The sequence below is a fragment of the Mesocricetus auratus genome, unplaced genomic scaffold (genome assembly GCF_017639785.1).
Source record: "Mesocricetus auratus isolate SY011 unplaced genomic scaffold, BCM_Maur_2.0 Super-Scaffold_100007, whole genome shotgun sequence".
NCBI classification, from domain to species: domain Eukaryota; kingdom Metazoa; phylum Chordata; class Mammalia; order Rodentia; family Cricetidae; genus Mesocricetus; species Mesocricetus auratus.
In genome coordinates this window covers 78,419,972-78,446,566 of record NW_024429191.1, presented here as the reverse complement: position 1 = coordinate 78,446,566, position 26,595 = coordinate 78,419,972, and the positions used below count along the sequence as shown (strand labels likewise).

The following is a 26,595-nucleotide window of genomic DNA, read 5'->3' as shown; positions in this document are numbered from 1 at the left end:
AGCCGGTGTTAGCATGTGTCGTGTTAAGGTAGGTTTGACTTTATAGAGAAGGGAAAGGTAATACTAAGTGGCCTTTTTGCCTTGTCCTCGGAGCCCAGGGTAGTCTGAAAGGCTTGCAAAGTTAGGGAGAATAGATGGAGGTAGAGGTCTCCCTTGGCCTCACTGTGCCCAGGGTAGGCAGGTGGAACAAAATCACCACTGTTTCTTCTGCTCAGCCTCCTCTTCAAGGAGAGTTTCTGCTGCTTGGGAGCCAGAGGGGTGTTCCCAAGAACATTAGGGTGTCCCAGGAAGTGTTTGTGTCCTGTAGCTGGAAATGGAGACCAGACACCCCTGGGGCTCTTAAACATCCTCCTTCATACCATCTGAGTTCTGCTGTAGCCAGTCCCAGCCCTGGCCACATACCAGCGCTCAGCACCTCCACATCTCTGTAGAATTGCTGTTCTGTTACTGACCATGAAGCCAGAGTGTGAGTTGGGGAGTGTGTGTGTGTTTTCTCTGTGGATGCTGACAAGGGGAAGGGGCCTCGGGATTGGGGTGAACCACCTTCTGCTTCTGTTCCCTGGTTTCTAACATTCTTCAGAGAAGCCAGTGTACGGAGAACTCACCAAGAGAACAGAGGCTGCCCTGCCTGAGGCACAGTGACTGTCCTTTGTTTCTGGGAATAGAAGGGGGTGGGGGACTAGCCTGGGTGGTTTGGTGGAGAGTGGGAATCTTGCTTCTTTTGCCCAGCTGCCATGCCCACCTACCCAGAGGAGAGGGAGTCAGATCGGTACTTTAGACAGAGGAGGACGCAGATACTACACTGGGTGCCCATCTCCTCTCTGGCCAGGTAGGCAGGAAGATACCTGTTCTTTGCACACCCTGCCTGCAGCAGGTGTAGGCCAGGAACATGGTGGGAGAGAGTGGAATGGGCAGGAGTGGGTTTGGCCATGATTCTGAGCAGCCAGTCCAGCCTGGCTTTGTGTCCTCCACCTGATGGCTATCAGCCCCTCTTCCCGCTGAGCTAGTTTGTCCTCCTTCCAGCCCAACAAGAACTCTTTTGTGCCTTGACCATACTCAACCTCAAGTCTTCTGGGGGGATGTGAGAGAGGGCCCCTTCCCTGCCACCCCCCAGCGCGCTGCCACTTTCCTTCGGCATGACTCCAAGGGGTAGCTTTCTTACTGTCTGCTTCTCATTGTTCCCTGGTGTTTTAAATCTCCAACTCACCCACATGGCCCTTGCCTGCTTCCTGTGCTCCAAGCTTCAAACTAGGGCTCTGTCATTCCAGGAGCAAATGGAGACCATAACATCAAAAGAAGGCTGAGCCCAAGCCCCAGCCCTCTGCTTTGGCTTTGGGCCCAGCCTCCTGGTACTGCTGAGCTCAGCCCCAAGCATGGGTTTTCCCTGGACTTCAGTCACCCGAGTTCCCTTGCAACCCTTTTCAACCCAAAGCCCTTTCTCCACCCCCGCTCCCCCCATCCACTCACCTTTAGCTCATTGCTGAAACTCTATTTGTTCACAGAGTCTGGGTGATCTAGAAGAAAACACAAAATCTTTAGAGTCATATAGACCTGACACACACCTTGACTCTGCCCTGTGCAACTCACTCTACCTCACTGAGGCCAGCACCCCCTTTCAAAAATGGAGGACAGCAAGACCCATCTGTCAGGATTTCTGTTAAGACTCAGTCACAAGGCTGGGGATGGTAGCATCTGGGAGGCTGAGACTGAATTGCTTCAGCTACACAATAAAGTCAAGGACCACCTGGGTTGACTCTGTCTCAAACCAGCAACCAACCAGTTGACACTCAGCCATAGCGCCTGGCATTATGTGGATTGTGTGACCCTTCTTCTAGCCCTACTCAGTTTTTTGGGGGGACTGTGCCCTACTGCTTATTCAGAACAGGGGCTTTACACATACTTGTTGGATAAGAAGCCTCCCAAAACAGCTCAGGGCTTCCTGAGACTCCAAGTTCAGGGCATATCCCAGATCATTCTCCCCAACCCAGAGCCTCCACAAGGGCTCTGCTTTTTACAGTCCTGGCTTATGCCTGCTCACATCTTACTGAACTGCTTTCCAGCCCATGGCAACAGCAGCAGCAGCAGCAGCAGCAGCAGCAGCAGCAGCATTTTTGCTTGCTGCTGACCTGACTTTGGAGTTCCTAACCTGCCCTGCAAGCCAGCAAGATACTGACTGTGCTGGCACTGTTTCCTCTGCATCAGCCACGCCCTCCCTTGGTTAATGCACCATTGCCCCAGGACTCTGGGTGTAGAGGGCATGGTGACCCTGTCCCAGGAGACACAGGGGCCCCTGAGATTTCCAGAGAGCCACCCCTTAACTATTCCTGGAAGGGTGCCCAGATAGGTGAGGTACACAGGTGCCAGACAGGAGTGCCTGAGAATCTCCAGGTGGTGAGTCCTGCCTGGATCTACACCTCCATCACTCTGCTCCCCTCCCTACTCCTCTCCTTCCCCTCAGCAAAAAACAAAACAAAACAAAACAAAAACAAACTGCTCCCTACTGACCCCACAAGCTGGCTGGGACTAAGTTGAGAGAATGAAAGAAAGTGTGTCATTATCGCATGCCGTCCTTAAACCAGACAACATGCTTAGCTAGTTTCATAAGCATGTTCGTCTGTCTGTCTTTCTTTCTGCCTTTCTGACCCCCCCCCCATGCTTAACCTTGCAGTGAGCCTCCAGCCGCTGCTTCTCAAGTACCAGGATCACAGGACTGCCTTAGCACACCCAGGCACATTGCCTACCTTTTCCTTTAAAAACAAAAACATCCATCTAACTACTCAAGGAATAAGAGGCAGAAGGTCCAAAAGGACAGAGAATAGAGCCAGGTGTTGGTGGCGCACGCCTTTAGTCCCAGCACTTGGGAGGCAGAGGCAGGTGCATCTCTGTGAGTTCGAGACCAGCCTGGTCTACAGAGCGAGTTTCAGGACAGCCTCCAAAGCAATACAGAGAAACCCTGTCTCGGGAAAAAAAAAGGATAAAGAATAACTGATTCTCTTTCCCTGCTCTTCATGGACCTTCTGGGGGCCCACCCACTGTTATTAGGGTCTTGCATGTACCCTGAAAGATTGTATTTGCGTCACCCCCTCCAACTATGACTTATACATGAGGGGATACTGAGGCTCTCAGACTTTGAGTAGTTTGAGCAAGGACACATGGTTGATAAACTGGCAAAGCTGGATGAGGGTCTAACTGTTACTCTTAAGCGGAAGCAATCCTAAATCCCACCAGAGCCATCGACTGTGACAGCTTCTGCCAGCCCTAGAACTCTGGGGTCTCTGGTGTCCTGTCTGCCAAGTGTCTGGCCACCTCTCTGGCTCTACAGACCTGTTCTTCCCATACCAAAGAAGGGAAATTCCCATGAGTGCACTTCCCTGGCTGGAGTGTGGCAGGTGGTTCCCCGGGGCCAGACTGATTCCTGGGATCCAGAGCCGTCTTTAGAGGGAAGCCACATAAACATGGGTCTCTGGCTGAAGGGGATCATGGTTGTGGTTTCAATTACGTTTCAAGAAGATAGTCTCATGATCTCCCTGTGGCTATGAAGGGAGGATGTGAAATGAAGGAGCTGTACTCTGTGGCAGCCTGAGCATGAGGGAAGGAGGCTCCACCGAGAACAGAAGGGTGTGTCGTCACAGGCCTTGAGGTTCTTCTCTTGTTCAGGCTGGAGTGGACTGAGAGCTGCCCGCAGCGGTCATCTCTGCACCCCCAGGTATCTTTCCAGAATCTTCCAGGGTCCCACTTTCCTGTTCAATTTCCTTCCAGCACTTTCTGGGTCCTAAGATTGATGTCCTCACAACTTAGAGAAGCGTGGTCCTATGATCCAAAGAAGAGGTATCCAAACTCATCTGAATTGTCAAGCGGGGAGGAAGCCATTGGATTTTTCTTCCTGTCCTGGAATGACAGCCATCTGTTTTGTTGAGGTAGCCACAGAACATTCCATCCTTTGTGTCTCCAAACACAGGAATAACTGGCTTACCTAGGGAGCAGTCAGAGATATGCCATGGTTTTCATGAGTAGAGTGGTAGCTGAGTTGAGTCCTAGACCTTATCCAGTCTTAGAAAAAGGGCTTTAAACCTTAGCTCTCGTTAATAACAATAACAGTTAACAGAAATACAGAGCTTGACAGTGTTTGAGGCATCTCACGCCTCTTAGCTCATTCGATTCTCAGGATGCCATGAAATAGACAGTATTGATATTACTATGTAGTGAAAATAGAGATAAGGCAGAAAAATGCTCACAATGGTATGACTGTTTTTGAACCTTGTGCTCTTGACGTGTACATAGTCCTTGTAGTTGCCTTTTCCAAGGTATAGCATGTTGACTGGGTGTCTACACTGGGCTGGGTGTGGGTGGGGGGACTTAAAGGTGAACAGGATATTGTGTCTGCCCTTGGAGGAGACACATGCTAATAAGAAATTGTTCTTCAATACAAGAGGTATGGTGATAAGGCATGGCATGTGGTGAGAAATGGGAAAATAACAGTCTAGGCCCTAGAGCACCATCTGTGGGTCACGACCCTTATGGGGATGAACGACCTTTTCACAGGGGTCGCCTAAGACCATCAGAAAAGACAGTTGTTTACATTAGGATTCATAACAGTAGCAAAATTACAGTTACAAAGTAGCAACGAAAATAATTCTATGGTTGGGGGACACCACAACATGAGGAACTGTAGAAAGGGTGGCAGCGTTGGGAAGGTTGAGAACCACTGCCCTAGAGCAAGCCTCACACAGAAAGGAGTATGTTCCTGGAAGAAGGGACAGCCGGCATGCAGGTATGGAGCCTGAAAGGAGAAAGGTGCCCTGAAGTTTGAACACATCATAAGCTGGCTGCCGGGTTGGGGTTGGGGTCGGCCGCTGCTTCCATCCAGCTTCCTATTCCAGCTCCAGGCTCCCTGCCCATCTTGTAGGGCAGGAGCAGAGGGCTTTGTGATCAGTTGGAGACCCCAAAACCTTTGTAGCTGGTGTTTTTCTTGCCTCTTGGTCGTGCGTGGCTAGGGAAAATTTGAGCAGAACAAATTGTAGAGAACGGGTGTCCTGGGTGTTCATGTAGGACTGGGAAGGGGTCCTCCCACTTTTGCCCCTGCAGCTGGGTTTCTGTACCTCCGATGTGCCTTGCTTCCAGGCTGGCCCGGCTGGCTCTTGGAGGGTTGCCAGGGAAACCACTGGCCAGCTCCGGAGATGGAGCTCAGGAGAATGGGAGACTCAGGTTGCCTTCTCTCACACACAGCACCCCCTCCCCAACATCAGGGAAAAGATCATGGAGACCCTCTACTCCTGGAGTGGACACAGAAGGCCCTGGATAAACCTGTCACTCATGTAACCTTGACTAGTGGTAGCCGGCAAAAATTCCCAGGGAAGAAGGCATCTCCCCTGTGACCCATAGATTTACCCAGGAGAAGTCCACCGATCCAGTCAGCCCGATCCAGTTTGTGCTCGTCGGGGTGGTGCGACAAGGGACTCAGATTTAAGCCACCCTCCGGGGAACAAGCCCGGGATAATTATTGATCGGGGTTACCATGGACTTCTGCCCTCGGCCTGAGTGCTAGAGGACCCGGAACGCGGGCCTGGTTCCCGGCGGGAGGGAGGTGGGCGGGTCGCGGAGGCGGGGGTGAGGGGGTGTCCAATGGCCACGATCACAGCGGCCCGTTCCTTCGAGCGGTGGTCGCCCCCACCCAAAGAAAGCAGCAAGTGCCGGGCGTCCGGGCGCGGCTCGGCGAGCAGCGGGAGCGCGCAGCTCAGGCCCCGGGCGAGAGCGCCACAGCGCCCCGCTGCGCGCAGAGGGTTCCGGGGCCCCGCAGGGCGGCCGCGCAGGGGGCGCGAAAGGACCTCGGGGCTGGGGAGCACGCGCTGGGAGGAACCAGGAAGCAGGGCGCGCTCGGGGCTACGGGCGGGCGCGCGTCCCCGGAGCCTGGGCGCGAGAGCGGCGCGCGCGCCCCCGTGGGCCCCGGCGGGAGGAGAGTCGGCGGCCCAAACCGTCACCCCGGGCGGGGACCGAGCGCCGGCGACGACGCACGGAGGTCCTGCACGGGGAGGGAGCGAGCGGACGCGAGAGAGCGTGTGGGGCTGGAGGAACCGCTGGCTCCCGTGGGGCAGAACGAGGTAGGAGCTGCACCCGGCGTGGGGCCGCGGGCCGGGGAGCACGGGCGGGGCCCCCGTGCTCTTACTGCCTTGAAGCTGGGCAGGGCCGCGCTGCCGCCATCGCTCCGGGGCCGTGGGGAGGCCGCGGGGGCCGCGCGCCGGGCGGCTGCGGAGGGGCCCAGGGCGCTGGCGGGGGGCGCCAAGGGGGCGCGCGGAGGCCGCGACGGGGGGGCGCCGTAGATGCCGTGGAAAGTGTTGGCGCGTGCGTGTCATGATGGGTGTGTGAGAGACACCCCAGGGCCGATCCCCTGGGAGCGAGGGGGACTGCTGCCGGCAGCCTCACACCTTCCTGTTGCAATTCTGAGGAGTCTCTGCTCTCTCCCAGTTTTTCTTCTTCTTATTATCATCCTCCCCCAAAGTGGGGTTCCGGAGACTCTGGGGAGAGGGATGAACCGGAGGTGCCCACTGGGGTGGGGGGTATTAGCAAAGCTTCAAGAAATAGTGCCTTATAAGGAGTCAAGACAACAAATAAAACATTTTGATAAGGCTCTGGGCTGCGGGATCCCACGTCAGGACCTGCCAGGCCTGGGCTTGTACGTGTGGTGGTGGGATGCTGGCTGTTCTCTCTCTCTCTCTCTCTCTCTCTCTCTCTCTCTCTCTCTCTCTCTCTCTCTCTCTCTCTCTCTCTCTCTCTCTGTCTGTCTCTGTCTCTGTCTCTCTCTCTCTGTCTCTCTCCCTCCCTCCCAGTCTCTGTCTCTCTGTGTGTCTCTGTCTGTCTGTCTGTCTGTCTGTCTGTCTGTCTGTCTGTCTGTCTCTCTCTCTCTCTCTCTCTCTCTCTCTCTCTCTCTCTCTCTCTCTCGTCTCCCCCTCCCCCGCCCCCAGTCAGGGTTGAAGAGTGAAAAAAAAAGTGCTCCTGGTGTCGGGGGTAGATAGGGGGAGTCGGAAGGAGAGCTGTCTTATCACAAAAGCTGGTCTGAGGCTAAAGGAATCTGGCAAGATGGTCAGGGTGATCAAAAAACTTGTGCAGAGCAGGAGGCGTTTGCAAACACTTGTAGCCAGCAGTGATGGGAAAGGCGGAGAAAAACAAGCGCCAGCGCTTAGGAAGCTGGCATTAACGAAAGCCACAAGGATTCTAAAGGCAAAAAGAGACACCCATTCTCTTTCTCAAGGACCTGTGCCCATTTTTCCTGCTTGTCTTGCTGTGGGTCGTAATTTGCATTACATAAATAGTGGCAAACTGGTTATAGAATCTTAGATTTGGGAAGCCTCCACCCCCCCCCAGGATTATACTGCATTCTCTTATTGTAAAAATAAAAAATAAAAAACAAAGCATGAGGAAACTGAGGCCCAGAGAGGTGGAATTAGTTGCCAGCTCAGGTTACTGTTTAGTAGTTTAGGGACGCACACTTATCCTCAAGGACCTGTCCTGTGCGGTGAAGCAGATCTTTGCCTAAGTAGGATTCTATAGGCTGTCTGTTAGCGTATCCTCAGAGTATCCCTAGTGTGTCACTGGGCTTTTGGCTTTGTGCAGTCTTGTAGTAGTGCATTTATCATCTGCTTATATCTTGGGTTTCCAAATCCGTTGGATAACTGCCGGGGCCATAATAACCTTTCAGCTGTTGAGTCTACGTTATTGTGTTAGCGTTCAGTTAGACTATGTTAGCGTTCAGTTAGACTATAGGACTTTGCCTCCTCCCTCAGCATGCTGCTATTGTTCAGTGGTTTTTGTTTGATGCTCACTGTCCATAGGATGGGTTTCGTTTGTGTGTTGTTTATTTCCTGTTTCTTGACTTTCATTTGTGAACCCTGAATTGGTTTTGAACCTTTTCAGTTGGGGGAATTCTGTTGATTGGCCTCGGCTTATGCTTGTTTATGTGTTTGTTTGGTAGCAATTTTCATCCTTGTGAAAGAACACAAATTCTTAACTGACAGTGCTAAATGAGAAAGGGGCTGGCGATTTTAAGAAAAAATTTCACCACGCAGCCCTTGGTGACATCTGTCCATCAGTTAAAACATCACCATACCTCTGGCCAAGTGTCACTGGAGGATGGCCTGTTTTCTGTAGGTTTTGGAGGATGGTAACTTCAAGCACCAAGTTGAAATACAGCAAAGGAATGGAAAGGTCTCCCCATCTCTTCTCCACCCTCCCCCATCAGAAGAAAACAAAAAACAAGAGTTGATTTCTGTCACTAGCAGTCTGGTGATTGCATAACTCAGAGCTAAATTTCTCCACAAATCTTTGCCGTAGACCCTGTGATGTCACCTTCTCCCTAATTCTTACCTTCCCTGATTTCTTGTTTCTGCCAAGAAGCTATCAATGTATGCTATGTTGAGTTTAAGATGGATGTGTTTCTTAAATATGAACTTCATAATACATACAGGCAGAGGGAAAAGTGCTATCAATGCTTGAAGTATTACAACATAAATATTTTGGCCAACACTTCCTATTGGCTCTGACTTCTCATTTCACCTCCATTTTCTTAGTCTCAACTGATTTCTCTTCTTCCTCTTCTTCCTTCTCCTCATACACAAAGACCACATCAAGATTGAAAGGATCACTTACTGCTTTTTGGTACATATTTAATTTTTTCTCTCCCAATGATGTTATAGTTAGTCTGCGTTTGTATCATGTTTATACAGACAAATCTGCTTGCTGCAGTTCCTTTGGCTTGTTTTTATGTAGGCAGGTGATACATGTGACCTTATAGCAAAAGGAAGGTGGTTTAAAAAAAAAAGGTAAATAACATGTTTAAGTCTGATATTAGTTGGAAGTGGGCTCAATGGAGGCCTCAGTGTCCTAGCACCCTACAGGGTGTGTGTGTATCTGCAAAGTCATGCTCCCTCGGATGTGTGGACTTTGTTGTTAATGACATCATGCCTTTCTTTTGGAGTGTAGATTACCATAGAATTCCTACCAAGAAAGCATGCATACTGAACACAAAACAACCCCCCTACCAGTTGTTTTGTTGTTGTTTAAGCATTTGAGAACTTTTCTCAAATTAACTACCTGAGAATAATTCCAAGTTACCTCCAATTACTGAGTTCTTCTGAAGAATATTCTCGTACTGTGCAATAAAATATCAAAGTCCTTTGACTCAAGCACTTCTGTCTTCTTCTCCTCTCCTCCTCCTCCTCCTCCACTCACCTTCTCTGGTTTTTGGATGGATGTGTCTTAAAGCGGGGCATGGTGGTGCAGGCTTATAATTCTGGCTGCTGGGGAAGCTGAGGCAGGAGGGTTCAGGGTTTGAGGGTAGCCTGGGCTAATAATCAAGAATCTGTCTCAATATAAGAAAAAAGAATGGGGGAAGGGTACTTCAGTATGTGTCTGTGGCTCTGTGTCCAATCCCCAGTGCCAGCAGCCTCAAACAGCTGTTCCCAAACCTATCATATTTAAAGGAATAGGTTTTCTTTTTTTTTTAAATTTGAGACAAGGTCTTACTCTGTAGTACTATCTTGCCTTGAATTTGTGGCATTCTTCTGTCTCAGTCTCCCAATTACTGGGATTAGAGGCACCAATCAACAGGTCTACCTCCATCTTTTTTTTTCTTTAATTTGAATTTTGTGAATAAAACTGTTCTAAAACCAGAAGAGGCTTTTTCCTCTAGAGTGGTGTGAACTCAACAGTTCTGTGCTTATTTCTGGGAATAGGAAAGTCAGATTTAACAATCTAGTTTCCATTGATTAGGCAGATTTTTTTTGTACATTTAAATTATAAGCATCATGGTGAAATTTTTAAAAAATAATTTGTTCCCAATTATACTGGCTTTGTTTGAAGTAAAATATTGACAATGGATACTTTATTAAGGATAACCCTTTACTACTTTAAACAAACAATAACAAAAACAAACAAACAAACAACAACAACAACAAAAACCCAGACGTGTTGGGGATGACTTGGTGTATCAAAATCTATGCTGTTTTTACTCATCCAGAGAAGGGAACACTGCAGTTACCAGATCTTCAGCTGACATTATGAGACCCTCACTTTGGTGGTTGCAGCGTCTTACATGGCATTTTATGACTTTTGTTAGTTTGTCACACCCATGACTTCCTTGGAAGGTAGTTTTGAGGTTTGCTTTCCTTTTTTTTTTCTTTTAAATGGTAATAATGGGGTGGGGGTGTTTCCTGTTTATATTTTCAAAATTAGGTCCACATGTTAACCTTCTGGTCAGGTCACGATTTTACTTTAAACACACAAGGCCAGCATCAGCTCTCATGGACTTTGTCTTTGACTCATTGTCCTGCTTCGTGGAGCAGCATCACCGAGCTCAGTCCAAGACCCATTTGGGAACACAAGGCATTCTTGAATCCTTTCCCATCTCTGTTCAAGGCAGAGCAGCCACAACAACAGAGGCACAGTTAGTGAAGAGTCGAGGCTGTTGCCTGCTCTTCCCTCCCAGGTGCCTGGGAGTTATGGAGTCGTGAAGTTAGAGTGATGTTGATGCTAAAGAGGAACTGGCCCAGGCCGGAAGCCATAGATCCTTGTGCAGCAACTGTAGCAGCTTTCCTGATACGCTGTATCACCGAGGATGAAATAGGAACCAGGGGAAATACAGGTCTAGTAGTAGATCTCCAGAGGAATCACGCTCAGCCTGAAAGCTCTTCGTTGGTCTTCTAGGATGGTTGCCCCCTTGTCCCACCCTGTGGATTGAGACCACCTTGGGGCAACCAGTCCTTTCACAGGGGTCGCATATCAAATATTTACACTACAGTTCCTAACAGTAGCAAAATCACAGTTCTGAAGTAGCAATGAAATAAGTTTATGGTTGGGGTCACCACAACATAAGGAACTGTATTAAAGGGTCTCAGCAGTAGGAAGGTTGAGAACCTCTTGCTCTAGGGCCTTGTGTAGCCTAGCCTGGCCTTGAACTCTGTAAGTAGCTCAGGATGGCTTTGAACTTCTCATCCTCTGTTCACCTCCGGAGCACTAGGCTAACAAGCTGGTACCACCAGACCTGGTTTGACACAGTGCTGGAGGGCTTGATGAATCTAATAGTCTACCCATCACACCATATCCCCAGGCCCTCAATGGCTTTTCTACAAGTCACTGGGAATGCAAATGCTGTCAGGTTCTGGAGAGCCATAGAGCCTTGGGGAGAAGGACCCAAGCAGTGTTGTTTCTGTTTCCCGGTCTCTTCACTAACTTTTTTCTAAATAGCATAATGACTAAATGGACTTGGAACTGACTGGTCTGTCTGTGGCTTCAAGGCAGTTTCTCTCTTCTTTCTTTTCTTTTGGATCGTAGCTCCAAAAGAAATAAGCACCTTGGCATGAAGCAAGGTTATGCATAGTGAAATTTGCATACAGAGTAGAGTCAAGCCTTGGAGTGCCTTGACCTCCTGTTCTCTCCTCCATACCAGTGTCCGAGGAAGAACAGGTTTAAATTTGTCTCACAGGGTATTTTCTTCTTTGGGTTTAATTACAGTAATTACTCCCATTTCCTCTTGTATTGTGCCTTGAAGATGAAAAATACGGGTACTGGTTGAGGGACCGGTTGTCTCTTTCCATCTGTGCTCTTGCAAAACCTATTACCACTTCACTCTCCATTAATACTTCCATTGCCTCTGGCACTCTGAAGAGCCCTTTAAAAATTCTTTGCACATTTCTATTATGAAGAGAAATAGCTGCATATTCTATGTACTGCTAGGTTTTTTTTTAAGTACTTGTACTGACTCATTTTAAAAATTATACTAAGATAGAGAGCATGGTTTGAGAGCAGTAATGAGATTCTCAGAAAATATGAAAACTTTCCTTTCTGACTGGTTATAGAAAGGTTGGGGAAGACAAGGGGAAATACATCAATGAGCCAATCAATTATTGTTATTTGTTGGGATTAATTTGGTGACTAATATTTTCAATGCCCATTGGGCTAGTAGATACGAGTTTGGCTCTACTCTGTAGCGATAATAGGACAAACCTCAGGGTTTTCTGATATTGCTTGTTTTTCCCTGACAGGGGATTTCTTTGCATCTGGGGAACCAGGCCAAGGTTGCCAGTCATAGCCACATGTGTGATTTGTATTAAAAAATAATTGTTTAAGGCCAGGTGTGGTGGCCCATATCTGTTATTCCAACATTAGGGAGACAGGGCAGGGAGAACTCTGTGTGTTTGAAGTCAGCCTGATGTATACTGTGAGTTCCAAGCAGCAGAGCTACATAGTGAGATTGTCTCAACTGTTGTTGTTGTTGTTATTACTATTATTATTACTAAATACTGTGGGTTACAGTATTGTATAACATGGCTTTACAAGTATATGCACTAATTATAATTATTTGCCATCCTTCAAGAAATAAACAGAAAATTAATAAAAAAAGTACTTCAACTTATATCCAAGCTCATAACTGAATAAAATGTTCCAATGCCTTTAAATTTATAGAAAGATTATGAGAATAATTCTTTTTTTTTTTTTTTTTTTTTTTGGTTTTTCGAGACAGGGTTTCTCTGTATGGTTTTGGAAGCTGTCCTGGAACTCGCTTTGTAGACCAGGATGTCCTCGAACTCACAGAGATCCGCCTGCCTCTGCCTCCCGAGTGCTGGGATTAAAGGCGTGAGCCACCACCGCCTGGCATGAGAATAATTCTAATGCTTACCGTTCATGTTCAGTGTGTCAGTCAGACAGTTACAAGTGTGTGTGTGTGTAAGGGTGTCATGTATAAGCTAGAAGTGAATTTCAGGTGTTAACTTTTGAGACAGGGCTTCTCACTGGAACCTCGGGCTTACTCACTGGGTTTGGATGTGTGGCCAATGGTCCCCAGGGGTGGGTCATCCCTTCTCCACCAACCCAGGGCTGGAATTACAGATGTTCACCACCATGCTCACCTCTCTTACTAGGGATTGAACTCAGGGCCTCCTGCATGTGTGGCAAGTGCTTTACACACTGAGTCACCCCCAGCTCCCTGTTGCTTTGTGTTTTATGGTCCTCAGAGGAATGGATATTATCTCCAGATAAAAATGAAGAAATGACCACAGAGAAGTTAAGCAACTCATCCAAGGTCACACTGCTAGTAACCACAGGACCCGGGCTAAACCCTGACCCATCCTCACCCCTACACTCAGGGACAGCAGACACCTGCAGCTTTGGAATGACACAGGTGGTTTCCGTAACCCTGTGTTTCTTTATCTTTTCATAGGAGAAGGGCTATAAGCTGCCCCCTCGGCCTCTGCAAACAGTCAGAAGGATGCTTTGTGCTATGCAGTAGCTGTAGTTTATGTAAGACATGCCTCCTTACAGAGAACAGAGTGTCTGGCTCATATTTACAATTTTATTTCGAAGGGACTTAGGCTTCTATTCTTGAAAAGGATTTTAGGGCTTTCAATTATTTCTGAAATACAGCAATTTAAAAGTGTTGCTTATATGGGGTAACTTTTTTAAAAGTATGTATATATGCATCTGTGTGTGGAGATACAAAGGTGAGTGCAGGTACCAAGGCCTGAGGTACTGGATCCATGAGGTTGGAGGTGCAAGAATGAGTGCTGGGGACTGAACCAGGTGGAGTCCTGGACCTCTGCAAGAGCAGTGTGTGCTCTCTCAACTGCTGAGCCATCTCTCCAGCCTTTTGGGACACTTTTTTTTTTTTTTTTTTTTTTTTGGTTTTACAAGACAGGGTTTCTCTGTATTGTTTTGGAGGCTATCGGTCCAGCCCGGCCTTGAACTCACAGCGATCTGCCTGCCTCTGCCTCCCAAGTGCTGGGATTAAAGGCATGCGCCACCACCGCCCGGCTTGGGACACCTTTTGAGGGAGCTCAACCAATTAATGTACATTTAGACTAAAACAAAGGCCATTAGAAGTTCCCCAAGCTGGGAGTTGGGTATGAAATTAAATCTTAGAGACAGAATTCACAGCCCTGAAATAATGTGACATAAATTAAAGAATTCAAGTCACAGTGGAGGAAATCTGAACTCCCTAGGCAGAGTCTGCCCCTCTTCAAACAAACAGAGGATGTCAGCACCTGTGATTGTCACTGCACCTTTGACCGGGCTGAATTTTCTTTGAATGTTGATAGAAGTTACATTGTCAGTGGAAAAAACCTCAATGTGAGATGTCTGTAAGTCAGACTTTCCTTATGCCCTCTGCAGTGAGACCCTACAGCTCAAGCTGTTCTCTTTGTGTGTTTTCCCCCCGTGTCTGATGTTTGTAAAACCTTCAGTGGGGGTTTCCAACATCTTAGGTGAGAGTAAATTAGAAACGCTGCGAAAACTCCTTCATGTTGTCTAAAATGCAAAGCCTATAGATGATAGAGCATGGTTTGGGGGAAGTATAGGATTTTAAAATCCCATCCTAGGCCAAATGTCTTAAACTACACTAATACAATCTATTGGAGTACAACAATGTGCTTGCAACAGAAGGTAATCTCGGGACACTTCATCTGTTAAATTACTAAACATTGGACTTTATCAGTCCTAAAATATATGCAGGAGAGCTACAGTTTTAAATAGGCAAAAATGTTCTCTCGGGAATAATGTTTCTGTTTATTTGGTTGTTTTTGTTTTGTTTTGTTTTTTGAGGGAGGTTCTCACTATGTAGTCCAGGCTGACCATATACTCTTAATGTAGCCTAGGCTAGCCTCCAGCTTGTAGGAGGCTCAGCCCTGTAAGTGAGCTACTTATTACACGTCTCTTAGAATCCAAGCCAATTATATATTTTGGTTTTGTTTAATATATTTGTGTGTGTTTCTAGAAATTGAATCCAGAGATTAGTGCACGTTAGACAAATCAGGTACTCTACCACTGAGCTATTTTCTCAGGGCCAGGTCATTTTTTTAGGATTGGGCAATGTAGCAAACTAGAGAGTGTCCAGAATATACAGTCTAACAGAATGAAACAGTTTACCCCTGTAGGTTAGTGTTTTAGGATCCTGTTTATAGTGAAAATCAGACAACATGGAAGACTTTCCATACAGGCATATGATGCAAATGTCCCCTTTGATTTTTTTCCTGTGACTGTTGTTTTAGTCTGTAACTAATGTATTTGGAAAATCTGAATGTGCTTGTATTGTCATGCTGAGTTGATCTTGCAGTGAGTTTGAGTACTGGGTACTAATAACCATTATGTTGTAGCTCATGTCAGTTGCCCCTCCTTCTAACTGTTGAAGACATCAAAACAAAATAGAAAATATTTGCCTTCCTGAATGACATGGCTGTAATTCACAAGCTAAGCTGGCGATGAAGTGTGACCCTCTGGCTTTGTAATACCAGAGCAGAACACGTGATGTTAAAGGGATGGGCAAGTGAGTAAAATAGTCTACCACCACCACAGGTCTTGGTGTTTTGCCCCAATAGTGTGCCGCTTGTGGTTTTAAGTCCTACTTCATTTTTTAATCCTTTACGTGTGATGCTGATGATTGATCCCGTGATTCCATGCATATAAGGCAGGCATTTCAGCGATACGCTGTAGGTCGGTAGTGACAGTAAGCTAGAAAAGTTGTGAAAACGAGTGACATTTGAAGAAGACAAATGTAGATTTTTACAAAATAATTTATAAAAGGAAAACATATAGAAAGACAAATAGTAAAACAAAACATACTCCAAGTGTCAGAAGTCAAAATGACAGCAGAAGAACAAAATGATACCTGTGTTATAGGGTTGTAGACTAATACTCATGATGTCTATATCATTTGTATAAATAATAAGGGAACCATGGGCCCTAATGAAGAAGTGGAACAAAAGAAAAACATGGCCAATGGGACATTCAAATAAACACATGGGGGGGGCAGACAAAGGGTGGGAGAGGGAGGGAGGGGAACTGCAGTCAGGATGTAAAGTAAATAAATTAATTAAAAAATAAGCTTTTTCAAGTTAGATTTACAAGGACTAGTATTACTGCAAAAATATAGTGTGTAGGGGTGAGGGGGCCTGGCACCTTGGTGGTTTTGTTTGTTTGTTTTATTTTTTGTGGGTTTTTTTGTTTTGTTTTTCGAGACAGGGTTTCTCTGTATTGTTTTGGAGGCTGTCCTGGAACTCACTCTGTAGACCAGGCTGGCCTTGAACTCAAGAGAGATCTGCCTGTCGCTGCCTCCCGAGTGCTGGGGTTAAAGGCGTGCGCCACCAACGCCCGGCCCCTTAGTGTTTTGTGTCTGAGAGTTAGAATTGTCCCTCGCATCTGTGTTTACACAATGTAATGTCACTTGGCTATTTCAAATCATGTCATAAAACAATATTTAATGATTACATAAATTTCATAATACATTATTAAGTGAAAAACTCAAAATATAAAACAATTTTATACATACAGTTTTACTTAGAAAACAACCACAAACAAGAGTCCTGAAAGTGACTTCGAGGTGTAGGATTTCAGAGCTTTGGGCTTCAGGGCATTTTCCAGTTTCTTCCATCCCTTGGCAACAGACAGATCATAGCAAACAGTGTTTTCCTGTTGGTGGTTTTTAAAAATGGCTTTTCTATGTTGACTCATCTTAGAATATAAAACTTGTTTTTGTTTTCAGTTTGAAGGAGCAGAAAACCGAGTAGTGGCGCTTCCACTAAATGTGTGCCTTTTTGTTGGTGGTGGCGGTGGTGGAGGGCTCTATTTAAATCATCTTCATTGTATTTGACATCTTCAGAATTATAAGAACATGAACCGGAGGACAGAGTTTGTTGCTGTTCTTGGTGAAATGGCCTGCGTTTTTTAGGTAGAAAGTGATGAATCATACTGTTTTGTAAATATAATAAATGATACTGTTTTATCTGTGCGTGTCTCTTGCCACGCTGCGGTTCATTTAGTGCTGCAGAGTGTATTGTATTTGTCAGCTTTCAAGAAACCATGTCTTGTGTGATGTTTGCATTGTGTTGCATGTGCTCTCCGACTGCTCTCCCTGTCACGATGACACCTGGGCGAGCTGGCCAGCTCTTCTCATTCCATCAGTCAGGCCTAATGGAATCTCTGTTTACTGTACTCCCTTGGGAATGTCTGCTAAGGGACACCTCTTCAAGAAGGGCCTCTCTTGGCCAATTGTCGTTGCCAATACCTGAGGCTTGTGTTTTCCCTTAAACTCACATTGTTTTCTTTGTAACTTTGTACATGAAAACTTTTTTTTTAACATTTTGAAGAACTACAGAGGAGACTAAAGATAATTCACAAGGTGATGTTGCTAAAGGATTCTGGAGCACAGCTGTCCCAGGCTTATCACGATGGACCGAATACCGTGGCAACTGTATGAAAATACCTTTGAGCCTAGCAGATCTATTTATTTCATTTAAAGTAACTAGGAGACTGCCTTCCCTTGGGTTGTGCTTTATAATTTATTGTAATGGAATTTGCTATACTAGAATCTGATTTTAATCCAATTTGGGCAATAATAAAAAAAATCACATTCATTTCTTTTGGTGCTTTTCAAATCTAAATCCATGATTATTAAAATACATGAAAACAAGTATTTTTATGTGTTGAAGACTCATATTGCCTTTTTTTTTTGTTTTGTTTTGTTTTTTTTGGTTTTACAAGACAGCGTTTCTATGTATTGTTTTGGAGGCTGTCCTGGAGCTCACTCTGTAGACCAGGCTGGCCTCGAACTCACAGAGATCGCCTGCCTCTGCCTCCTGAGTGCTGGGATTAAAGGCATGTACCACCAATGCCCGGCTATTGCTGCTTTTGTTGGGCTCTTGGTTACCAATAGGACACTCTGATAAGCAGTTAGAATAATTTACCCCTTTTAGGTATCAGACTCATTTTCACAATACCATGAGAGGTTTTAAAAATCCATATACATTTGGGACCTCAAGCTTGAAATCACATATTTTACAATATGATACCAGTAAATTGTAGGGTTTAAAATTAATATAAAAAAGATTTGCTGTCAGACAGTGGTGGCACACACCTTTAATCCAAACACTCTGTGAGTTCGAGGCCAGCCTGATCTATAGACTGAGTTCTAGGGCAGCCAAAGCTACGCTGAGAAACCCTATCTCAAAAAACAAACAAACAGATTTGCCACTTTCTTCATTTAGATCTAACAACTTGATTGAGACCTAGTATTTATATGACTTTTTAAACTGAAATGGCAAGTCTTTTCCCAATTCTGTACTTTTAATCTTCAATAAAGGAGCTCAAGTATATCTAAGATTCAAGAGACAATTAAAAACCAAAAAAAAAAAAACCCTCATTTGGAGGCAAGGTATAAGTAGTGCACACCTGTAATCCCAGCACATCGGAGATGGATACAGGAGGATCTATGTAAGTCCAAGTCCATCCTGGTCTATATAGCGAGCTCCAGGCCAACTAAGGCTACATAGTAAAACCTTGTCTCAAAAAGAAGACAAGGCTGGGCGTTGGTGGCACACGCCTTTAATCCCAGCACTTGGGAGGCAGAGACAGGCGGATCTCTGTGAGTTCAAGACCAGCCTGGTCTACAAGAGCAAGTTCCAGGACAGCCTCCAAAGCCACAGAGAAACCCTGTCTCGAAAAACCAAAAAAAGAAAAAGAAAAAGAAAAGAAAAGATGGGAATGGGGAGGGAGATGGCACTGAAGAGCTGACCCAGTGGTTAGGAGCAATGGCTGCTCTTCCAAAGGACCCAGGTTTGATTCTCGGCACCCATGTGGCAGCTTACAAACTGATCTATAACTCCCGATCCTAGGGCTCTGTTGCCCTCTTCTGGCCTCTGTGGGACTTGCATGCCCTTCGTGTGCAGACATGCATTCAGGCAAAACACCCATACACATAAAAAAATTAATACATATACATAATGTCCAAAAAACAAAGCTTAATTTGGGAAGTTAATGAACTCTTAGTTTACTTTTTGTCTCTTGCTTGCTATGGACCTTTTGAGGGGATTTGTGTATGTATATGTGTTTACAATGTTTATAAAGTAAGCAATTTATCTCTAAAGTTTTTGTTAATTGTGTCATCAGGCAAAGTGTGACTTAGTCGGAACCAAGTTAATGTTTGTGACCAGTGAATGAATGGGCTGTGCAATCACCTTTGTTTTTCAAGGTCAAGGTAGACAAGTTGACCCATTAAACTAAATAACCCAAAAATCCAGGGAGATGTTTTCAAGGTTCTAATTGAAACTATTAATTGTCTGTTCCAGTGAAATATACAGAAAAATTTTACCTGAAGTCTAAGGAGTTCGTAGATTCAGGGTCTAACAGGGGCAGCTAACAGAGCTAAGGGGATTTAAGAAGGTTTGACAGTGGCCCAGTTTGGTTTTACTTAGGGACTTGTGTCCCTGGAGAAGCCTATAAATATGAGTGTTCTGAGTTTTAAAGGTTTGCATTCCGTTGTGTGTCTCCATCATGTTAATATTTAACTCACTAATGAGTGACACAATACATAATAATTAATAGACGGTTAGGTTGTTTCCAGTTTTTTAATTTGATGAGTGTTGTGGTGGAGACTTGGCTTAAGTGGATTTTTTTTTCCAACCTCCATTGGACTACTCTCTTTACGGAAAGTTCTAGAATGGAGCTGCTGAGTCATTTGCATAAACAGTGACAAATGTCTCCAAAAACTAGCGAAGTCCATTAACTGGTACAGGACGAGGTGTCTCCGTTTCCATTACTGAGCGCCGATGCCTCTGCCAAACTTAAGCATTTGTCTGCATTGCTTTGGTTTCTGGCAAGCTGGTCCTCGCTTCCCAGAGTCCTTTGCCGTTTTCTTCCTTCTTTGCAGTTTTCCTTTTATTATCTACCATCCAATGATGGTACTATTATTCCCAATGCTCTTTTTTATTTTATGCATTATGTATTTTTTCTTATAGTTTTGTTTTTTGGCACTTAACTTTGTGTAAAAGGCTAAAATATTATATAGTGTAGTTTAATTCTCCGTCTAGTTGTGAAGATATACGTATTAAAAAATCACTACAAAAGATAATAAAACTTTATATTTGCATTAAAAAATATTGGGAGGGGGGCTGGTGATTGGCACAAACCCCACATGAAGGTGGAAGGGGGGAGCAGATTCCCGATGCTGTCCTTTGACTTGCACGCATGTCCCATAGTATGCTTGTGCCCACACACATTCCAATGCCAGCACGCATGCACATGATACAAAAAGTTTTCGTTGTTTTTGAGGAGCCGGAGAGATCAGCAATGAACAGCAAGGACTGCTCTTGCAGAGAACCTGAGTTCAGTTCCCAGCAGCCATGTCAGGTGACTCACGGCTGCCTGTAACTCCAGCTCCAGGGGGATCTGATGCCTCTGGTCTCAGCAGACAGCTGCACTCCCAGGTGTGCAATGCCCCCATAATCAGAAATAAAAAAATATTAAAACATTTTATTCTGTTTTCTCAGTTACTGTATGACTAATGTATGTGTATATATACATATTATATATACAATAATTATTATTATTTGAGACTAGTCTAGGCTACATAGCAAGCCTCTATCTCAAAAAAGTTGTTTGATTTTTTTGTTTTGTTTTGTTTTTTAGTTTTGCCAGATCTTTAGACATTTTCTGCAGGGACTATGTAACAGAACAGTCATTTTAAAAAATAGTGCCTGCACTTTGAACTCAAACACTGTAATTTCAGTCTAACATTTTAGTAAATACAGGAAAACGTCTCCAGAACTGCTCTGAAGGTTTTTTCCAAGTAAAATATAAAATGCAGTGTCAATATTATGGGTGAGGTTTCTATGAACTAGAAAACTACAAACACGAAGTGTGTGAGCACATTAAGTATTTATGTTCTAAACTAGCACTGTCTACTATAAATAGAATGATATGATTAATATGTAGCAAATGTGATTGTATAGTAGTCATCATTGTAATCAGTAAGGCAACAAAATCAGCACGATTAACTTTAAGCTAGTCGTGGTAGTGCCCACCTGTAATCCTGGCTCGCAGGGAACTGAAGCAGGAGAGGGCAGCAAGGACAACAGAATGAGACCTTGTCTCAGAACACACACACACACACACACACACACACACACACACACACACACACACACACACACTGTGTAACCCAAAATATAAAATTACGTGTTCAACATGTAATCAATATGAAAATTATTGTGAGATATTTTACATTCCATTTTTTGTACTTAGTTCAGAAATTGGTTTGTATTTCACCCTTATATAACATCTCAATTGAGATGTAAAATTTTTACCAGAAGTGATTAAACTGTTCAGATTTCATTAAACTTTTTTTTCTTCAAGTTTTTTTGAGACAGAGTTACTCTGTGTAGCTCTGCCTGTCCTGGAACTGGCTCTGTAGACCAGGATAGCCTTGAACTCAGAGATCCACTTAGCTCTGCCTCCTGAGTAGGATTAAAGGCATTAAAACTTTGATTTGGTAAAGTAGATCCACATATTCACCCAATTTGTTCCAAACATATTGTAAGTTTTTCCAATAACTAAACTGGACATGAGTTTTGTTTTAGTTCATTGTGGTGGGGTGGGAGGATGTTAGCATAGGGTCTCATGTAGCTCAGGCTAGCCTGGAGCTCCCTATGTAGCCAAGGATAACTTTGAAAGCTTGATATTCCTACCTTTTGGGCACTAGGACTACTTACACACAGCGCTTCCTGATTAAAATAGAGTGTAAACGCCAGCACCTCTGCTTGACGAGCTTGGTTGGTAGCACATGTGTCTCGTGACTGCCCAGTGGGCAGGGCAGCTGTAAAGCCTGCCAAAGAAACTCAGAAGTCCACCTTTACCTGAGGTTCCGAAGTCTTGAGATTTCTGTTCCCCCACAATCAACTGTGGTCTGAAAATAATACCTAGAAAATTCCAGAAAAAAAATTCACACGTCCTGAGCTTCACACTGTTCTCAAGATCCTGAAGTCTCGCACCCTGCTGTCCTGTCCCACCTGGACCTGAGGCACCCTTCTCCCAGAGTGTGTATGACAACACGCCCCCTGCAGGCTAGCCACTGTGAACTAGTCTCCACCGTCAGATCAAGTCTCTCAGGGTTTGCATATAGTAACCCATGCGTAGCTGTTTCCTGTGCCTCCACCCGTCACATCTTCTCATCCCATGGGTGACCTCGCAGCAAAGGGTGAGCACAGTACAGTAAGCAACTCAGAGAGGATATGTCTAACTTTCCTAACTGTGTTGTTATGATTATTCTAGTTCATCAGTTATTACTGGTTTCTGTTGCTGCGGTAGAACGCCATGACCAAAAGCACCTCAGGGAGCAAAGGGTTTATTTCAGCTCACAGTTCTACATTACAGTCCATCATCGAAGGAAGTCAGGCAGGAACCTGGAGGCAGGCACTGATGCAGAGGCCGTGGAGAAACACTGAACACTGGCTTGCTCTCCATGGCTTGCTCAAGCTGCTTTCATATACAGCCCGGGACCACCTGCCCAGGGTGGCACACCCACAGTAGGCATCGCCTTCCCACATCAGTCTCTAATTAAGAAATGCCACACAGCTTGTCTACAAGCTACTTTTTTTTTCTTCGAGACAGGGTTTCTCTATGTAGCCTTGGCTGTCCCAGAACTCACTTTGTAGACCAGGCTGGCGTTGAACTCAGAGATCCACCTGCCTCTGCCTCCTGAATGCTGGTATTAAAGGCGTGCGCCACAACACCTAGTTGGTCACAGGCTATTCGTATGGGTGTAACTTGAGCTTATGCTATTTTGACAGTAAACTAGCAAGGACAATTGGTAATTTCTTATTGTGCCTAATATATAAATTAAATGTAGCCAGCCGGGCGGTGGTGGCGCACGCCTTTAATCCCAGCACTCGGGAGGCAGAGGCAGGCGGATCTCTGTGAGTTCGAGGCTGGGCTGGACCGATAGCCTCCAAAACAATACAGAGAAACCCTGTCTCGAAAAACCAAAAAAAAACAAAATTAAATGTAGCCATAGGGGTGTGTGTATAGAGAAAATACCCAATAGGATATATGCATTATAGGGTTTGGTTCTATCTGAGATCTTAGGCATCCACTGGAGTCTTAGAATGCCTCTCCCAAGGGTAAGCCACTGTTAACTGTGAAATGGAATACAAATTGCCTCCTGTCTTGTGGCATCTGGCTTACAAACTGGAGCCACTGCTGTCAAAGGGACACTGACTCCCATCCCAAAACACACCCCCAACTGCACTCTGGTTTGGAAACTGTTGCCTCTATTGCATGGAAGCCCTGTGCCCATCCTCCCCGTTCCCACTATCAGCCCCCTTTTGCATGTTGTAGGTGAGCTGTGGTGTGTGCATACATGTGTGTGTGTGGTGTAGGGGTGGTGTGTGTGTGTGTGGTGTAGGGGTGGTGTGTGTGTGCGTGCATGCGTGTGTGTGTGTGTGTGTGTGTGTGTGTGTGTGTGTGTGTGTGTGTGTGTGTAGGCCAGAGGTCGTTGCTCTCCACCTTGTTTTTTGGGTCAGGGTCTCTCCTGAACCTGGAACTCACTGATCTTACTAGACTGACTGGCCAGCGAGCCCCAGGGATCCTCCTGCTTCCGCCTCTCCAGAGCAGGGACTGATGACAGGTGTGTGTGCCTCCATGCCCAGCTTTTCCTGTGGATGCTGGGGACTGAACTCAGTGTCTCCTGTCTGCACAGTATTTCCCCAGCTCTGGGTCCCTCCCCTTTCTTAGGAGCAGAGAAACTGAGTTAGTGTGGGGAAGGGGAACACACTGCTGTGGGTGTTCCAACACTATTTCCATTATTCCTGTCTACAATCTTAGTGTCTGTCCTCAGAAGCAATACTGTTAGATAATGAGGGCCCACACCTCTTGTCCCTGTTCTGGGAGACAGACTAGAGAATTGTGAGTTTAAGGCAATCACGGGATAATATGAGATTTATATGAGATCCTGTCTAAAAACAAACAAATAAATAAGCAGCAGGTAAGGAGGATTCAGCAAGTAAAGGCCCTCACCGACAAACCTGACAACCTGAGTTTGATCCCCAGAGCCCACATAGTGGGAGGAGTGATCCTAGTCCTAAAATTAACCGCTGGCCTCCACACACACGCCATGGGACAGATGCACCTCTTCCCAGATAAAAATGTAAGATAAAAGAAAATCCTCAAGCGTGGAGAGTAATTGGGGTGTTGTCACTTTGTGAGCAACAGGGGTTCACCAGACATTCCTCTAGGACTCTTCCTTTTGTTTATAACGTGTCTGCAGGGGAAATGCTCCGTGTCCCCAAGAGCATGTGTGCAGGTGAATTTTGGAGTGCAGTTCCACCCGTAAGGAGACTGGGGCAGGGAGGGAAACACGGGGGACGGGTGATTCTGTCGAAGCTCTGAGCAGGGTGTGATCCTTCGGCCTGAGTTGTGTCTAGTCATCTGCTAGCCTTCACACCCTGAGACTGAAACAGCCACCCTGTTTCAGGTGGGCCTCGCTGTCAAATCACCTTCAGGCAGCTGGGGGTTTTGCTATTTTTGTTTCGTTACAGGATGTGTGTTGTACATTGTTTTGGTTTGGTTTCTTGCTTGTGTTTGTGAAACTGAGTTTGCTGAGAAAAACAAAATTGTGCTCGTGTTTTGAACTCAACTTCTAGTCACAAGAGACAAAAGTTGTTGCTTTGAGGGGCTGGTGAGGTGGCTCAGTCGGTAAAAGGCGCTTGCCGATCAAGCGGGGAGACCCGAGTTCCATCCCTGAACCCCGTGTGGAGGTGGAAGGAGAGAGCCAACTCCCACAAAGTTGTCCTCTGACCACCACACGCGTGCTGTGGCTCATGCATTCTCACACACGTCATGAACATACCCAATAATAAAAATAAAGCCCAGAAAGTTGTTGTCTGAAATGCGGCATCTAGTTACAAACGAAGAATTGTTTTTCTCTAGAGATTTCCCCCGTGGTTGCTTTAGTCTGGGGAGCTACTGAAGGGACAGCTGTAATTTTCAGTTGTCTACAGATGAGGTGTTAGGTGGTGGCCTCTGAGATAACTGTGTCTCCAGGCAGGGATGAGGACCCAACCAGAGAGCTCCAGGGCCCTCGGCAGAGAGATGCTGACCTCCAGGTGGTGCCTGAGCCCTGCCCTCTCCATCCTCAGCCCACTTCCTACTTGGCACATCTGTTTTTGTTTTGTTTTTGAGACTGAGTCTCACCATACAGGTCAGGCTTACCCTGAACCTGTGAACTTTTATGATTGTCTTGTCTCTGCCGCCCAAGTTCTGGGGTTGCAAGCATGTGCCCCCCCCCAATCTGGACCTACTTTATTTATCCTAACAGTCTTTTCAGGTCCCTCATTCTGAAAGGAACCTCTGAAGAAATGGATGAAACTTCTGTGTGTCTTTGAGTGTGGCCTCATACCTAAGTCAAATGTGTTGGACATTATAATGTCAAATAAAATTCTCATTAGCTTTTACTACAAGATGAGCTTTAAGCTGATGTTTATTTTAGTATGGTGCCAAAATAAGTTCATCGTAACCCTGAAAATATCTTAATGCAATGTAGTAAATGTAATTTATTCCACCATAGAAATGAGCAATAGGCAGGGAGAGTGGTGATCATGCGCTCCTTTAGTCCCAGTACACAGGAGGCAGAGGCAGGCAGATCTCTGAGTTCCAGGATATCCAGGGCTACACAGAGAAACACTGTCTCAGAAAAAAAGAAAAAAGAAATGAGGGGTGAAACTGGAGAGACAGCTCTGCTGGCAAAGGCATCTTCCCCCAAGCTTCTCACCCTGAGTTCAATCCCCAGAACTGGCATGGTAGAAAGACAACCAACTCCCTCTAGTCGGCCACAGACCTCCACATGGGTACTGTGGCATGTGCATTCCCCAAAAAGATAAAAATAATAATAAAATAATAAATAATGAGGAATTATTTCCATAAATGGGAAAAACACCTTCCAAATATGTCATCACAGCATAATTTAGAATAGTAAGTTTCCTTAAAGGTGGAAATTTAGAAGCCTATGTGAAAGTTGTCATGGACCAAGGTAGTCTACTTCTTTTGCTTTGAGGTTTATTATGTTGATTCCACAACAGAACTGAATTAAGAAACAAGCAGTCATTCTCAGATAGCTCACATACTTTCGTAACATGTGTGTTTTCAGCGTGGCGATGTTGGCTGTGTACTGCTAGTGTTTGACCTACATCTTATTCTGTGGGGAGAAGGAATGCCTGCCACCTCGTACTGTGGTTAGGACCTTCAGTCCCATGGAATTTAACTCCATGCTTTGTGTTTTTAGTACTTTGTAGAGATTAATCTGAAGAGCCTCTTTGAAAGAGGATTTGGTTTGATTGTGACAAATCCTCCCATCAGTAAAACTGGATCGTAGAAAAAGGGCTGGACTCTTTCTGCCATGGGCTGTCCTTGCTTGACCCTGATTTGTTTGGCATGTAAAGATGATCATCTTTTGGCTGGTGGGCAGATGTCCTCATTTTATCAGAAATTGCTTTCACACAGTTGAGGCTTCACAAAAGTCAGGAATCCCCATTGATCTGATGTTTCTGACAGACTTTAAACACTATTTTTCAAATACTGGTTTGGATACACACACTATGTTGCTCACCTGTAAAATTTACCATCAGGTGGTATCCTCTTTTCCCCACTAGAAGAAAATGGAAAACAATAGCAGGAAATATAGCAGAGGCACAATTCAAGTATGCATAACAACTTCCAAGCATTTGAGATGAGATACTAGAGTCCAAGTTTGGGGAATGCTGTAGTCATCACTGTGTTGGTCTCTAGAACTGA

General features: G+C 45.4%; 2 protein-coding genes across 3 annotated transcripts in view; one reads left to right on the top strand and one right to left on the bottom strand.

The window, feature by feature from the left end:
• The window catches only part of LOC101842510 (signal transducer and activator of transcription 5A), a 31,287-nt gene extending 27,236 nt beyond the window's left edge, over positions 1 to 4,051 (bottom strand). Inside the window, exons 1-2 of the mRNA XM_040749711.1 lie at positions 3,325 to 4,051; positions 1,468 to 1,514 (exon numbers count right to left, since the gene is read on the bottom strand). The gene's annotated coding sequence lies outside the window, so the exon portion shown is untranslated. The remainder of the gene's footprint in view (positions 1 to 1,467; positions 1,515 to 3,324) is intronic.
• Positions 4,052 to 5,923: 1,872 nt separating this feature from the next.
• The window catches only part of Stat5b (signal transducer and activator of transcription 5B), a 70,398-nt gene continuing 49,726 nt past the window's right edge, over positions 5,924 to 26,595 (top strand). For both annotated transcript variants that reach the window (XM_040749707.1, XM_040749709.1), the window contains exon 1: positions 5,924 to 6,098. The gene's annotated coding sequence lies outside the window, so the exon portion shown is untranslated. The remainder of the gene's footprint in view (positions 6,099 to 26,595) is intronic.